This window comes from Rhinolophus sinicus, linkage group LG03 (genome assembly GCF_036562045.2).
Source record: "Rhinolophus sinicus isolate RSC01 linkage group LG03, ASM3656204v1, whole genome shotgun sequence".
In the NCBI taxonomy this organism is placed as follows: Eukaryota; Metazoa; Chordata; class Mammalia; order Chiroptera; family Rhinolophidae; genus Rhinolophus; species Rhinolophus sinicus.
In genome coordinates, this window is record NC_133753.1 from 102,040,518 (window position 1) to 102,057,328 (window position 16,811).

At 42.4% G+C, this 16,811-nt stretch overlaps 1 protein-coding gene and 1 long non-coding RNA gene across 5 annotated transcripts in view; both read left to right on the forward strand.

Annotated features, from left to right (window-relative positions):
* Positions 1-16,811, forward strand: part of HIP1 (huntingtin interacting protein 1) — a 142,968-nt gene that overhangs the window by 17,079 nt on the left and 109,078 nt on the right. The window lies entirely within an intron of this gene.
* Positions 9,610-14,335, forward strand: LOC141570653 (uncharacterized). The gene is made up of 2 exons (XR_012494920.1): positions 9,610-10,790; positions 13,757-14,335. It is a non-coding gene; the product is annotated as an uncharacterized LOC141570653 (long non-coding RNA).

Genomic DNA, 16,811 nt, shown 5'->3' on the forward strand with positions numbered 1-16,811 from the left:
GGCAACCCCGTTGCCCAGACCTCGCACTCTAACCAACTGAGCCACCCGTCCGCCCACCAGTACTCTTTAAAATGTCAAGGTCAGGAAAGACCAGGAAAGACTAAGGAACAGTCACAGACTGGAGGAGTCTAGGAGACGTGACAATGAATATAAGGGGGGAGCCTGGAACAGAAAGAGGGCAGTAGTGGAAAAACTGGATAAATCCAAATGAATTCTGTAGTATAGTTAATAGTATTGTCCCAAAGTTAATGTCTATGATTTTTCTGTGGTTATGTAAGATGTTAGTTAATATAAATGGAAGCCGGGCAAAGATGTACGGGAACTGTGTACTATTTTTGCAATTTTTTTGAAAGTCTAAAATTATCTCAAATTAGAATGTTAAAAATAAAAAAGAATGGCATGTCACTTGGCAAACCTAGTCAGGGCTAAGTAAATGTGCATTCCCTTGCTACCTTGGGTCATCCTGGGGACACTAGGGACCCCCACGCACAGAGGGACAGGACAGTGGTTTCTGAGGAGGGAAAGTGGTGCCTGTTCCACAGAGAAGCTCCTTCGCGTCCTAGCTCGTGGAGGCGGAGACAGCAAGGTCCTTGTATGCAGTCTAGCAGTCACACTCGCTCTCTCCACCTGTGGCAGTGGTTACCTCGTAGTTAAACACTTTACAGTCAGTCTTAGCTCCACCTCCACTTTTGTTACTTATTATCTTGTGGGGACCTTGGGAAAGTTACTCATCTGTAATAAGGGATGATATACTGACTTCTGGGCTCAATGAGTGGGTTAGTGAGAGGGTCCAGAGCAGTAGCCAGTGCGGGCTGTTGTTTCCCTTCCCCCTGAACCTTCCGTGGAAGTGCCCACCGCCCTCCAGGTTCCCCACAGCGCTTACTTTGTGTTCCTCAAGGGCCCTTTCAGGGGATGGCCTTCCAGTGCCACGGTTTGTGTGTCTTGTTTGCCCATGACTTAGAACTCCTGTAGACCACAGGGCTTTGCGCGTAGGAAAATGTGCAAATGTGAGTGAGTGGGTGAGTGAATGAATGAGTAAATGAATGAGTGAGTGAATCAATGAATGAGTAAATGGATGCCCCTCTGTCTCCGAAAGAGGGCCATATACCGCATAAGATGATTGGCTCAAATAAGTGCCCTGTGTCAAGCAGTTCTCCAGGATGACTCTGGAAGTTAGATCAGACAACCCTTTAATTACGGTTTTTCTCCCCCTTTCTTGCATGCTAGGCACCTGTCCAAAACAATTAACTCCTTTTCTCATAGTGTTTGAACATCTCAAGCTGTAAGGTTCTTTGTCGGTCCTTCAGAATTCTCCAAGCCTCTCTCCTTGTTGTTGAGAACTTTTTACCACAGGAAATCAGGCTCATTTTAAGGGCCAAATAGTCACTAAATATAGCCTGCCAGCACAGATATTTAAAGAGCTGTGTTGATGATGTTATGTCTGAACAGGGAAGAAAGGGAAGAAAATAACATTTTTTCTGGAAAGGAGAGTGAAGTTCGATTAGATTTTCTGTGGGTCCGCAGGGAGCAGAGCCATGGTGTGGTGTCATTGTCTTCCGAATGGAATCACCCACCAAATGTTTGTCACTAGCTTGGGCTTGGGTTTAGATTTCTGTTGCCAGGCAGTCATTTCTTGGTAATTCCTTCTTGTCTCTATTTAAAAATGCCTCCTGCCCTGGACAGTGACCTTGGATGAATGTGCCTTTCCACTGAGCCTAGGAGAGCTGTGCGCAGGGAGGGGTTAGTGTGAGCCGCTCTCCCCCAGCCCCTGGACCGGCACAGGCAGGCTGGGTGGGGAGCCCACCCGCATCATTCTAGCCCAAGTACTGGTTGACGAGCTGTAGGAGACACAGTGGAAAGGAGGGGGATGGGGCCCTGGGGTCTTCACGGGTGAAAAGTGAGCCGTGGGCACAGAGCCCAGGAAACAGTTCATGCCTCAGAGAGAGGTCTGGATTGAAATTCCACTCACACTGGTCACAGTGGCGTGTATTTGATGGGGGAGGGCTTTCATGGGGTCCGATGACTTCCCACCTACTTTCTTCCCGGGCTTCCACTTAGGGCTTTTTGGGTGGTCAGGATAATACCAAAAGAGTATAAAACTTTGGGGATGATGTTTTTGTTTCTTAAATGTTCCTTCTAAAATATAAGTAGGACTATTCTAGGATTTCTGAACTTTCTTTGGGGCCGAACTTACATCTCTTTGGGAGAGAAACTTAGTAGCTCTTTCTGTAAGGAGCTCTATGCAGTGAACTCTTTTAGTCTTTGTATGGTAAAGATGTTCACATTTCACCATCTTTTTTTTTCTGTTACAACCAAGATTTTATTGGTACTTGTTTGGTGATCAGCACACAAACATCATGAATTAATGTGGTATTAAACCTATACAATGTAGCTAAATTGTAACTCAACTGCTGTTCCAGCTTAAAATTTGGAGACAATTTGTCCACAAGTAGAGGACACCAAAACTCGGAATTTTCAAATATTGCTAACTTTTAAGCCTTTTATGAGGAATGTCCTGATAACACAGGATGTGATATCTTACACGTTATTTCCACAGCAGTTTTGGGGAAATTCCAGACCTTCCCTTGCAGGATATTGCCACAGATAGTGTACAGTTCTGATAAGGAGACAAAGACCATATAGAAGAACAGAGACAATAATAGTAGGAAAAAAACACAAATATAAAAGATGAATTGTTTAAAATGACTCTGTCATTTGGGCTATGTGTATTTTAGAGGATTTTTTATTGTGCCTTTCATAGTCTATGGAATATTACATTGACATCAGACAAAACCCCCTTTAATTGAACATTCTATTAATTCTGGTTTTACTGAAATTAACCAGTACATGATTTTATCTCTTAAAAAGGCATTGTACTTATTTAAATATGTATTAAAACATGGGATAAGGTGGAATTCCATGCTTCTTAAAAATATGATTCTGTCAATAGAGAAAATTTGCATTTCCAAGACAGTTGATGAAGCAGCTTTTTAGAATTGTAGGAGAAAGGTATGTAAGAACCATCGCTAAGATGGTCTAACACTGCTTTCTTTTTTCCACTGCACTGGGGCCTATGATGTCCTCATTTTTAGATTCTGGTTCTGTTGTTGTCTTTAGTGATCCTCCTTTGCCCATTTTCTTTTGCTTCCATTCCCCTTTAGTTGGGACTTTTTGGGTCTGATGAAATTTCCTTTCCTATTGCCTTTTTTTTTTGCCTAAGATTCCTTTTTTTTTTTTTCCCCAGGGCTAGATTAGATGATTATTTGCTGATCTTTTGGGGGTTTATCCTTCGTGCCCATTCAGCTGAATTGACTTTCCTTATTGTCATCTTGGCTGAAAGCAGTGACTGTGGACACAGTGGGGTCAGAGGGCGTGGCCTGTGGGTACCATGGTGAGAACCTTCCCAAAGCTGGCAACCTGGACACTCCTGCTCCTGCCACCTGTTCTGCTGAGATACAAGGCAGAGGTGGAATAGCAGATGGAACAGGTTAGGATCCTGCTGCCTTCTCACCACATTGTTCTTTTTCTTCAACACTTGTGGATAATCTACCTTTTCTTTCTAATAGCTTCCAAGATTCTTTTCTTTTAATGTGGTACATTATGTGCACCAGGTATTTTAGTTAATTGTTCTTGGTACTTGCTTTAGTTTATACTCTAATTCTGGAAAATTTTCAGCCTCTCTCTCTCTCTCTCTCTCTCTCTCTCTCTCTTCTCCCTTTTGTAAATTGTATTAAGTGTATCATGGACCTTCTCATTCTGCTTTCCATTTTATTCAATTTCTCATTCATATTTCCTGTCTATTTTTCTTTCTTTGTTTTTATTCTAGGTGATTTCCTCAGATTCATTTTCCTATTCACTAATTCTCTCTTTAGTTGTACCTAAATCTACTCTTTGATTTCTAGAATTTCTATTTGTTTTATTATTTAAAATTCACTTGTTCTTTTTCTACATCTTATTTTTGCTATGTGGTTTCTATTTCTTCATCTTATTAAATACTTTAAAAATTCTTATTTTAGAGTCCCTTTCCAGGGGACTATTATTTATAATAGAGTATTTCTGTGGTATTTCATTCTTTTTGTTGAATCTGCTCTTTGCATACCATTTGATTTTCCCTGTAACTTTTGTCATTTTTGCCTGTCAGATCATCTCTGATAGAAATTATATTCTATGGGGTCCTACATGTGCCTTGTATTATGAAGAAATCCCTGGGGACTTTTTTTTTAGTTTCAGATCTACAAAATGGGGCATCTTTTTGTCATTGTCTTTGCTGGGCCCTAGAGGGCTCACTGGTTCTAAGCCAAGCCAAGTTTTACTTGATTTTCCAGGACAAGGGTTCCACACTGCATGAGTAGTGGGGAACCTTGGCACACCCATATAGCCCAGCCCAGAGACTCTGGTTTCTCTCTAGTCTCCCCACCAAAGGTCTGGTGCTGTGGCTTTGGCCAGCAGCTCAGTTCCAGATCCCTGATGCTTACACAGTGGCCTCAACTTTGGTCCCTTATAGCATATACATGGTTTATGTATCCTGTAGCATGTGTCTTTGAATCTCATGTGCTGTAGTAGCTTTTCTGGTACATGGAGATACCTTCAAGTTCATCTACATGTTGATAGTTAAAAAAAAAAATTTTTTTCTAGCACATCTACCTATTGTATGGAAGAGGTCTTATGCATGACAACTTAGTCTGCTCTCTTTACCAGAGACCTAGTCCCCTAGTATTTATCTTCTGCAAAGTGGCCAGAGAGATCTTTAAAAGAAAGAAAAACATAAATCAGATTATTTCATTGTCCTGCTTAAAACCTTCCAGTGGCTTCCTAATTGCTTAGGATAAAACTACCTTTATGAAATGAACTATAAGATCCTCTGTGAGCTGCCCCTGACACTCTTGCCAGCCTCATCTTGCTCACTGTGCTTCAGACACCTTAAAGAGGCTTATTCTGACTCCCCCAAAAAACTATAACCCCACTCTCTATCTCATCAGCTCATTGTATTTTCTTCATAGCACTTATCACTGGGTAGGATCATCTTGTTTGTGTTCAGGTTTCATCATCTCTGTCCCTCCCACTCCCAGTGGGGACTCCACGAGCACCAGAAGAATCTGTCTCATTTACTGTTGCTTCCTTAGCCTCCACCACAGTGCAGGGGGACAGCAGTGAGTGCCAGGCTTTTTCTCTGTGGGTTAGATCATGCAAACCCCTGCCACCTCTCTTCAGAATCCTTACCCGGAATCTCTCAGGAAAGAACACTGGAGACAAAGATCCGCATCCAGTCTGGCGGAAAGGCACACTCCCTGTGTGATCTTGGCAAGTTACTGAACTTCTCCCAGTCTCTGCTTCTTCATTTCCAAAATGAGGAGAACCGTATATGAAAGATTTTTTTGTGAGAATGAAGTATGAATGTTCTCATAGCCTTGGGAGAGGCAACAGCAGTCATTCTCATTCAGGAGTAAAAGTCCTGACAAGGCCCCTCCCTGTGAGACTTTTCTCACCCCTCATCCAAGCCCCTTCTTGTTGGTTTTCCTCATGTTGGCTTTTGTCTCTGCTGTGGCTATATTTTGAATGACTATCGATGGTAAGCTCCGTGTTGGTCCATCAACAAATATATTTTTGAGAGCTTGCTCTAAGTGATGGCTGTAAAAACCAGTCCCCGCCCTCATTCAGGGAGGCTCTGCCTGGTCCCTGGAGGGCAGGGCTCCACAAAGTTCTGTCAGGGTTCTGGATAAGTGGGTTAGTTGGTATGCCTGCCAAGGAGAGCACCTGTCCTGAGAGCATTCATCATTCAGCAGATGAGACTTCCCAAGTGCCTGCAATGCCGGGCGCCGGGAGTTGGGGATGAATCACACTTGATTACTGAGTTCGAGTTGCTCCTAGACCAGAGGAAGAGTAGGTGGGCTGAACAGTCACTTCAACCCACTAACCACAGAAGCGGAGCAAAATGGGTGGAAAGAGCCCACGAAGTCAGGATTAATGGTCTCCATTGCTTATTAAAGAACTCAGGGGCCGGCCCGGTGGCTCAGGCGGTTAGAGCTCCATGCTCCTAACTCCGAAGGCTGCCGGTTCGATTCCCACATGGGCCAGTGGGCTCTCAACCACAAGGTTGCCAGTTCAATTAACGGCAACTGGACCTGGAGCTGAGCTGCGCCCTCCACAACTAAGACTGAAAGAACAACAACTTGAAGCTGAACGTTCAGAACCCTCCACAACTAAGATTCAAAGGACAACAATTTGACCATTGTTCCCCAATAAAGTCCTGTTCCCCTTCCCCAATAAAATCTTTAAAAAGAAAAAGAAAAAAAAGAACTCAGGGCCACACTGTGGCTTGCAGTGATTCTAAACCTAACATCCATAGAGAAGAGAAGAGAGAAAGGGAGGGAAGGGGGGAGGGAGGAGTAGGGGGAAGGGAAAGGAAAGAGAGAAGAGAAGAGAAGCTCAGTAAGCACTGGAGGAGCCAGGAAGGCTTTGGGGGTGGGTGCAGGTGGGCCTGGAGGAAGGCTTAGGAGGACCGAGGGGCGTAGCTGAGGGGAAGACAGAGAAAGTATGAGTGAACAGAGAATACTGCAAGCAGAGGCCCTGAGGCCTGGATTATTTTGTGGGCTTGTTTTGCTTGGCCCGTGCAGTGTTTTTTAAAATTTGGAACTTAATGTCTTTATATGGAGAATGCACTCTTTCCTTCACCACAGCCCTCACCATTCCCCATTTTCATTCCCGACCTGCCTAAACACAATGATAGAACCTGCTCTATTCACTGAAAACCCAGGAGACTCAACGGAAGAGTCTTGAAGTCATAAGCTAGGTCACTTTAAGGAATAAAAGTGCTGGGAGCGAAATATGTAAATATCAATAATATATTTTCTTATATATCAGCAACCAGCTTGAAAGTGTAATAGAAAACAGATCCTATTCATCGAAAGCAGCAAGACCATAATATATCTTTATAAGAATCTATGAAATCTCCGTTCACTCAAAACATATTTACTGAGTACCATCTTTGTATTTCATTTTTAATTTAAAAAATTTTAATTTACTTAATTTTTGAATAGGCAATATATTTACTTGGTTTTAAACAAAAAAAGTGAAAAGGCTCCCTTCCACTCCTACAGCCTAGTTCCTACGCAACTCCAAGAGAAACAACCACCCATTGACTAATTTCTTGTTGTGCCCCTGCAAATATTTTTTTATATACAAGTAAGTGTGAATATTGGGCTATTACCCTCTTCCCCACTTGTCATACAAATGATAGTTCAAAATCTTGCTTTTTCACTTCACGAATATCTTGGTAATGTTTTTTATATCAGCGTATAAAAAAGACTTCCTCATTCCTTTTTACAGCTGACTAGTAAAAATGCTGATTTTAGATAAAACCGTGGGCACCAGAGTAAAATTGCCTGGGTTTGAAACCTGGTTCTTCTGCTCTGACTTTGCACTAATTATTCCTCTGTGCCTCAGTTTTTTTCATGTGTAAGTGGAAATAATAGGTACTGACTCATATGTTGCAAGAATTGAGTGAGATGATGCTTATAAAAGGACTTAGAACAATGCCTGGCACCTAGTGACCCCCTAAATATTAACTGCTTTCTTATTCTTATTAAAAGGATAAATATTTATTTATTTATTTATTTATTTATTTATTTATTTATATTGGGGAACAGTGTGTTTTTCCAGGACCCATCAGCTCCAAGTCAAATCGTTGTTTTCAATCTAGTTGTGGAGGGTGCAGCTCACTGGCCCATGTGGGAATCGAACCAGTGACCTTGGTGTTATAAGCATTGCGTTCTAACCAATTGAGCCAACTGGCTGCCCAAAAGGATAAATATTATAAATGCAAAATAGAGTGGCTTGGGGGGGGGGGGGTATTTTAGATAGAGGGATCCTGATGAAAATTATAAAACTCAAGTGAGAGATATAAAGCAGATGAATTAATGGACAGATGTACTTTGTTTCCAGCGGAAACTATGGAATTTGTAGAGATTGTCAGTTCTTCCTAGTGTAATTTATACTTATCCCATTTAACCCAAAACCTCAGTAGGATTTATTTTGGAACTTAAGTTTTGCTAAAACTTACCTGGAAGAATAAATGAGCGAGAATAACTTCAAAACTGTGAAAAAGATTGCAGCGAGGAGAAACTTGCCTTGCTAAATACTGAAACACATTTTAATGATTAAAACAGTGACTGAGGGCAGCCTAGTGGCTCAGGAGGTTGGAGCTCCGTGCTCCTAACGCCGAAGGCTGCCAGTTCGATTCCCACATGGGCCAGTGGACTCTCAACCACAAGGTTGCCAGTTTGACTCCTTGACTCCCGCAAGGGATGGTGGGCTGCGCCCCCAGCAACTAACAATGGCAACTGAACCTGGAGCTGAGCTGCGCCCTCCACAACTAAGACTGAAAGGACAACAACTTGAAGCTGAACGGCACCCTCCACAACTAAGATTGAAAGGACAACAACTTGACTTGGAAAAAAGTCCCAGAAGTAAACACTGTTCCCCAATAAAGTCTTGTTCCCCTTCCCCAATAAAATCTTTAAAAATAAATAAATAAATAAATAAATAAATAAATAAAACAGTGACTGAATTAATGCCTTAAGAATAAACAGATCAGTAGAAGAGAACAAATAACCCAGAAACTTACCTGTATACATACATAAATTAATTATATGATAGAGGTGACTTCACAAGGCAATATGGTTGGAAAGATTATTTGATGAGTTAGGTGAGGGTCATTTGGTTAGCTGTCTGTGAGGATGCCTAGATAAATTCCAGATAGATTAAAAAGTTAAATTTGGGGGAGGGGGAATTAAACCATTTTAAAAAACAATCCTTCAAGAAGATAGAAGGAAGCATTTGGGGGTAGGGGAGGACCTCTGAATTTTAAAGCAGTCAAAAATATCAAGTGAGAAAAACGCTGACTTCTGTGATCACAAAAAGTTAAGGTTTCTGTATTAGTTTCCTGGGGCTGGTGTAATAAAGGATCAGAAATCCAGTGGCTTAAAACCACATACATTTATTCTCCCTGTTTAGGAGGCTAGAAGTCCAAAATCAAGCAGACGGCAAGTTTCCCTCTGAAACCTACAGGAAAGAATCCTTTCTTGCCTCTTCTAGCTTCTGGTGTTTGCTGGCAATCTTTGGTGTTTCTTGGCTTGTCGGCACATCATTCCAACCTCTGTCTCCGTCTTCACATGGGGTTCTCCTTGTGTGTCTCTGTCTCTCTCTTCTTATAAGGACACCAGTCATATTGGATTAAGGGGCTTACCCCACTCCAGGATGACTTCATCTCAATTTCATCTGCAAGAACCCTGTTTCCAAATAAGGTCACATTCTGAAGGGCCAGGGTTTGGGACTTCAACGTATCTTTTTTGGGGGACATAATGCAACCCTTAACAGGCTTCATATGTCCAAGCACAAGAAAGGAGTTCAGCTAAAGTAGCAAATTGGCTACCCATCTTCATCTTCCTAGATTTGCTACAATAATAAATAAATCAGACTGATAAAGACCCACAAGGGACAATGAATGGGAGAGGAGTGGTTATCAAAGGAGATATTGCCACAGATTTTGGAAAGAATTGAAGAGATGCTGACAGGAGGTGAGCAAATATACTCTGCTGGGCCCAGGTGAGCTTGAGCTTGGAGGCATCCTGGTGGGGCTGGGGGTGGGGGGAGGCAGGACTGAAATTAGGTGGAGAGGATATGAATCTGTAAGAACTGGACCCTCACACTCCTCCATTCCAGCAGCCAGGCATTTATCCTGCAACTGGACCAAATTGGAGAAACTGACCCAGATTAGCTCCTAACTCAAAAACTCTGTGTGGCAGAGGGTGGAGAACCACAGTGCTGAAAACAAGGGGGTTAGTCTGGAACTTTCACTCCATCCAGATGTGCCAAGCACATCCACCTCCCAGGCGGCAATCAGAGGATGCTTCTCTGGAGAAACCTAAGGCCTCAGAGAAAACCCTCCACAGTCTGATTGGGAGGCCCAGTGAGAGGGCTGGGCCCCATCCCCCCACCCCCCATTCTTCCTAAAACTGAAATTTGCCAGTTGATGAGCTCCACCACTGAACCTCCAATTAACTTTTTAGAGCGTTGCCACTAATGTAAACAACTAACCAAGGATTAGCTGATGTATCAAGCCTCTGCATGACAAAATAAAATAAACAATCAGGAAAAAGATCCTGTAAGAAACAAAGACAATACAAGTTCAGGAGAAAACTTCAAAAACTTCCAAATACTATTTCATGGAGTTCAAAAGGGCAGTGAACTCAAAATTTCATTAGAAAATGAAGTCATAGAAGAGGAAGTCAAGACCCTGACAAAGTAGCAAAAGGACAAGTTGAAAAGTACAGAGAACAGATACGCAACCTGGGGAATCAATCCAGAACATTCAACATCAAAATGTTTAGAATTCCAGAAAAAGAAATAGAAGTAGCATAAGTGAGGAAATTAAAGAAGTTGTACAAAGAACACATCTGCAGACCACCAGTGCCCAGTACAGTAAATGACAAAAGACACCCCAAGGAACAGCATCATGAAATTTTAGAACACCAGGGTTAACGAGGAGATTCTACAAGCTTCCAGAAAGAAAAAATAAGCATCAGGCAAAGGAATGAATCTTGGATGGTACTGAGCTTTTCAAGATTGGCACTGGATGCTAGGTTTAGCATTCTGGGGGAAAATGATTTTCAATCTATTATTTCATACCCAGCCGAATGACTAAGAAAGTGTGAAAGCAGAACAAAAGAATGCACTTCAGAAGACAGAGGAAGAGGAAAGCATTATATTTGGGAAAAGTGGATCCAGTACAGGTGAGCAGCAAAGGGTGCCGAGGGGTGCCTTCTGTAAACATGGCACCCCACAGAATGTCTTCCACAATAGAGTACTTGGGAAAAGTTCAGGACATGTATGTAGAAAATTGTGCAAGTAAAATAACAAAGGAAAAAATAACTTCAAGAAAAACAAAAAATTGAACAAGAATGGAAAATGTAATCATAGTTTTCCCTTTGTCTCTGTGCCAAATGACATTTATACAGTCAGAATGGAAACACTGATTACTTAACTGAAATATTTGTATAACCACATTGAGAAGATGAGGAAGGACAGGTGGTTGGATAGCTAAGGGAGTTATATCTTATTTGTCTTAATAGGGAGTCATTAGGAATATTTAAAATTAGTGAATGAAGAAATAACAGTGTAAGTATATTAGTAAGAAATAGCAACTTTATTAGTACCTACTAGAAGGTAAAAAAGCAAGACTGCCTTTGGGAAGTAGAGTTAGGAGAGTGGAACGGGAAACAAATGATTGCTGGTTGCATATTGGAAGCTGTCCTTACTACTTGATATATTTTTTTATTAAGGTAAAATTCACATAACATAAAATTAACCATTAATCACTTTAAAGTGTACAATTTAGTGGCATTTAGTACATTCACAATGTTGTGCAGCCACTGCCTCTATCTAATTCCAGGACGTTTTCATTTCCCCGCCAAAGGGAACCGCATACCTATAAAGCAGTCACTCTCCATTCCTCTGTCTCCTTCCCCCATTCCCCAGCTCCTGGCAACCACTAGCCTGCTTTTCTATGGATTTACCTATTCTGGAAGTTTTATACGAATGGAATCACACAATATGTGACCTTTTGTGTTGGCTTCTTTCACTTAGTGTGATGTTTCTGAGGTTCATCCATGTTGTAGCATATCGCAGTATTTCATTCCTTTTTATGGCTGAATAATATTCCACTGCATGGACATGACACCTTTGTTTATCCATTCAAGAATGGAAGAACATGTGGGTTACTTCCGTTTTTTGGCTGTTGGGAAGAATGACGCTATGAACATTCATGTTCACGTGTTTGTAGAACACCTGTTTTCAGTTCTTTTGGGGAACACCTAGGGGTGGAATTGCTGGGTCCTATGGTAATTCTGTGTTTCACTTTGAGGAATTACCAAACTGTTTTCCACTGTGGCTGTACCATTTTACATTCCCACCAGCAATGTACAAGGGTTCCAATTCCTCCACATCCTTGCCAGCGCCTGTTATTTTCTGTTCTTTTTGTTAAATTATTATCCTAGTGGGTATGAAGTGGTATTTCATTGTGGTTTTGATTTTCATTTCTCTAGTAACTAATGATGTTGAGTATCTTTCCATGTGCTTATTGGGCTTGTATATTTTCTTTAGATAAATGTTTGTGTCCTTTACCTATTTTTTTAATATAAAATTTATTGGGGAATATTGGGGGACACTGTGTTTCTCCAGGGCCCATCAGCTCCAAGTCGTTGTCCTTCAATCCAGTTGTGGAGGGCGCAGCTCAGTTCCAAGTCCGGTCGCCGTTTTCAATCTTTAGTTGCAGAGGGTGCAGCCCACCATCCCATGGGGGAATTGAACCGGGGTTGAGAGCTCACGCTCTAACCAACTGAGCCATCCGGCTGCTCCACCGGCAGCTCGTTGTCTTCAATCTAGATGTGGAGGGTGCAGCTCACTGGCCCATGTGGGAATCAATCCAGCAACCCTGTTGTTCAGAGCTCACACTCTAACCAACTGAGCTATCCAGCCACCCCTACCTATTTTTTAATTGGATTGTTTTTCTTTTTGTTGCTGAGTTGTAAGAGCTCTTTATGTATTCTGGGTACTAGACTCTGATCAAATACATGATTTGCAAATATTTTCTCCCCGTCCGTTGGTTATCTTTTCACTTTTTTGGTAGTGCTACCACTTGCTTTTTAAACTATATTTATGTATGATTTTGATGATCTTTATTAAAAATTAAAAATAATACAAGGATAAAATCGTAGATATTATTTAAAAAGAGATAATATGTTTTAAAAATTGGTAGAGTAAATATCTTACTCTATTTAGAGAACTAATACAAACCTGTAAGATACAGACTCCCATAGATAACTGGCTGTGAATAGCTGACTCATAAAGGAAGAAAAAAATTCATAAACGTAACTAAAAAAAATACAAATTGATCCAATGAGATATTTATACATTTTTTTCTAGTGACAAAATTGAATAATGTCAGGATGGCACTCTTGATAAAGAAAGTACAAACTGGTGTGACTTTTGTGAAAGCAGTTTGGCACAATATGTCAAGAATCTTAAAAATATTGTTACTGTTTGGCCCAGTAATTTAACTTCTAAGAATCTATCCTAAGAAAATAACTTGACATAGACAAAGCCCTCTTACATACCAAGATGTTTATCACAGTGTTAGCTTAATAGTGGGAAGTTATAAACCACCTACGCATTCAACAGAAGGTGGACGAGTAATTTCTGATACAGCCAGTGTTTGAAAAATGCCTGGCACACAGTAGGCATAAAATAAATAGTTGATGAATGAATGAATGAATGAGTGAATACATCATAGGATGGAATGTAATGCAATCATGTAAAATTATATTTATATCATTTTTAATAATGTGAAATTGTTAAACTTTGGTGGGAAATGACATTTAAAAGTTTATCTGGAATATGGTCTAACCACCTGTTTTGTTTTTATTTTTTAAAATATTTTGTTTATTGGTAAAATAAGGATAAAAAGAAAGCATAGGAAAAAGAAGGAAATAAAAATATTACCTTTGGGTGGTGGGACATTAAAGAATCAAAAATACATGCTGTCATTAGCTGCGGCAATTGTCCAGCCTGTCTCAGGGAGGGCATTATTCCCGACTCCATCACCTGGTGGGAAAGATGATCCGGAAGGTGGAGGCGACGCTTCTGCTGGGCTCTCACTTCTCCCATCGGATTATTTAGTAAAGGTTTCTGCTTTTCTTAGGGCTGGGGCATCTGACTCTTCGCTGAGCATGCTGAGAAATGCAATATGTAGAAAATGCATTCAGAAGCACTTAAGCACCTATTTTGCACCAGGGACCAAGGACACAAAGTCAAGGACCCTTCACACCAGGGAGTTCACATTCAAGAGCAAATAAAATCATCAGGGTTCCAGACCATCCTCCGTGTGTGCATAGCAAAGGAAATGCTGTCTTCAAGTTTCTTGGTGGCACTCTCCATGCACCTGTCACAACTCACTGAGTTGACATCTCTCTGCTGACAGCCAGGCCCAGGATACCTGAATGCTTGTTTTGTCGCCAACCTCACTGTCTATTTGTCCTCATGGTTTGTGGCCGCGGCTCCTCATGGAAACGCAGATGAAGTCACTGACTGTTCTCCAGGGAAACCGCCCCCAAGTGCCAGGGCACAGCCCCAAGTTGTATTTATATTACACATTCATCGTGTATATGTAGACATATAGTTATACATACCTGCATGTATATGTACAAATAATTTTCTACAATGAGTTGGTATCGCTTTTATGATAAGGCACAAATAAAAGTGTGCTTTGTGTTTCTCTTTAGGCATTCACTCTGCTTGTTTGCTTTCCTGTCTTGCTGTCTGGGTTGCCTGCAGGCTGCCCAGGCGCTCTGCAGAGGGAGGGCAGGGGTCCTGGGCATGGCTGCAGTGTGGAGCTGAGCCCAGGGACCTCGGAGAGGATGCAGGGGGCCTTGAAGAGAGACTCTGGTCAACTGGCCAGCTGAAAGCACCAGTCTTTTGCTTATCACTCAAGTCGGGGACACCAGGTGCCATGGGGCCACTCTCTGCTGCTGGCTCCTGGGGAGGCTCCAGCAATTTGAAGGTTGCTATTAGGAGCCAGAGCTGGGAGGCTTATGATGAACCACCTCCCACCTGCTGGTGTGGTGCAGCTGTCCCGGGAGAGGACCAAAGGCTGCCAGGGGAGGGAGGGCAGCAGCTGCTGGCGGTGGGCACAGGGCCAGGCCTGGGACAACCGGGCAGAGGATTTGCGTGGAGGGCCTGACAGGTGGAGCTTTGTGTCCGGGGTGCCCTTATCCGGAGGGGCGGCCAAGCAGATCTCTCCTCAACCCAGTTTCCTCTCATGCGGGCTGCACTTGGCCAACTTCCAGCCACTCACTCCTTGAGGGTCTCTGCCAAGAGCCCCTCTGCTCCCAGTCCTGCAGACGTAGCATCGTGGGCTGCACATTCCCTGGGTTTACTCGGCCTTCGCCACTCATTGTGGGGCTGACGGCCTTCTGGTAATATGGTGGGGGACTCTCACTTTCCGACCACAGAAATTTCTGTGAGCACCTGTCCCCCTCATGGGAAGGCAACCCTGGTGGGTTTACACACACCACCCCAGGATTGTAGCACGCACAGTGGGGCACCAGCAGCAAGGGCAGGCGCCGTGTGGAGTCCAGGATGTGGGGAAGACCCCAGCTTTGCTCCCCACACCCACAGTTTCAGAGAGGAGAGACTCATCAACAGTCAGCGTGAGAGTACTTGCTGAGGTGTGTGGGGGATGCTATGGGCACCAGGAGGGAAGTGAGGACACTTTTTGGGTGGGGAGGATAACTCGTGAGTTATAGAGGAGGTGACTCATGAGTGGTGACTTGAAGACGTTTGACAGCTGGGGGCGCAAGAGAAAACATTCGCTGAAGAAAACATCATGTTGGAAAGGTCCAGAGGCATGAAAGAGAGCTGGGTTCTGGAAACAGCGAGAGTTTGGGCATATGGGTTGGGAAGGGAGTAAGGCACAGGGGAAATGAAGCTGAGGAGTGCTGGGCCCAGACTGTGTGTTTGTCATCTGAGATTTTAAAGCCGTCCTGTGGCGGGAGCAAAATTGTCTTCTGTTTCTGGTGAGGTGCCAGCTGGACTCCTGGGGGATAGATCTGGGGCCACTGGAGACTTTTGGTTACAGCATCAAAGTGGACCAGATAACCCGAAAACCTTTGGAATGCTAGATAAAGAGAACAAATGTCCTTTCAGATGCATAGAAGTGCTTATGGGATAGTCAGAGAAATTCCCATCACACCTTTCTGACCCACTTCCAGGGCTGAAAGTGGGGCCCCTCCCAAATAAATGATTTGCTCTTGAACCCTTGTCTCTGGAGTCTGCTTCTGTGGGAATCCAAACTGAGATGGATTCTTCAGTAAATGATGTTGAAGCAACTGGTTTTCCATAGGGAAAAAATAAAATAAAATTAGAATCTTACCTTATACCTTAACTGAAAATAAATTCCAAGTGTATTAAAGACCTGACTGAAAACCAAAAACTTTTAAAACTTTTAGAGGAAAAGATGAGGGAAAATCTTCATGATCTTAGAGTAGGGAAAAGAAATTCTTAAACACAACACCAAAAGCACAAAAATAAAGGGCAATATCAACAAAATTGTCAACGTTGTCAACAAAAGATGACCCTGTAAATAAAAAGACAGACCCCAGGCGGATCCAGACATTTGTGATGCAGGAAACTGACAAAGAATGACTAATCCGAATATATAAAGAACCAATACAAGTCTATTCCACTGGGACACAGGTAACCCCATGGAAAAGTGGGCAAAGACAGAAGGAGGCATTTCATAGAACAGAAAATGCGAATAACCAACAAATATGTGAAAGACCGGTTCACACACATTAGACTGACAAAGCCTAGACGTCTGAGAACATAAATACTGGGCTCTCCTTTCCTGCTGCTCAGAGTGTAATTTTCACTACTGTGGAGATCCGTGTGGAAATAGAGTTTAAAATATGCATACCCTGAACCCAGCAATTTCACTTGTAGGCACATGTGCAGAAGGACGTATAAACTAGACTATTCACTGAAACACTGAATAACCTGTTTGGAATTGTAAAAAGTTGGAAATAACCTAAGTGTCTACCAACGTGAAGATAGCCAAATAAATTGGTACAGTGAGACACCCATCAGTGGTTTACATTCTGTCAACATGGATAGCTCTGCAGAACTAGAAATGTTGGACACAATAAAAAAGCAAGTGGGAGTTCAGCTTCTGGTTAGGACCTAAGGGGAAAAGAGCAAGT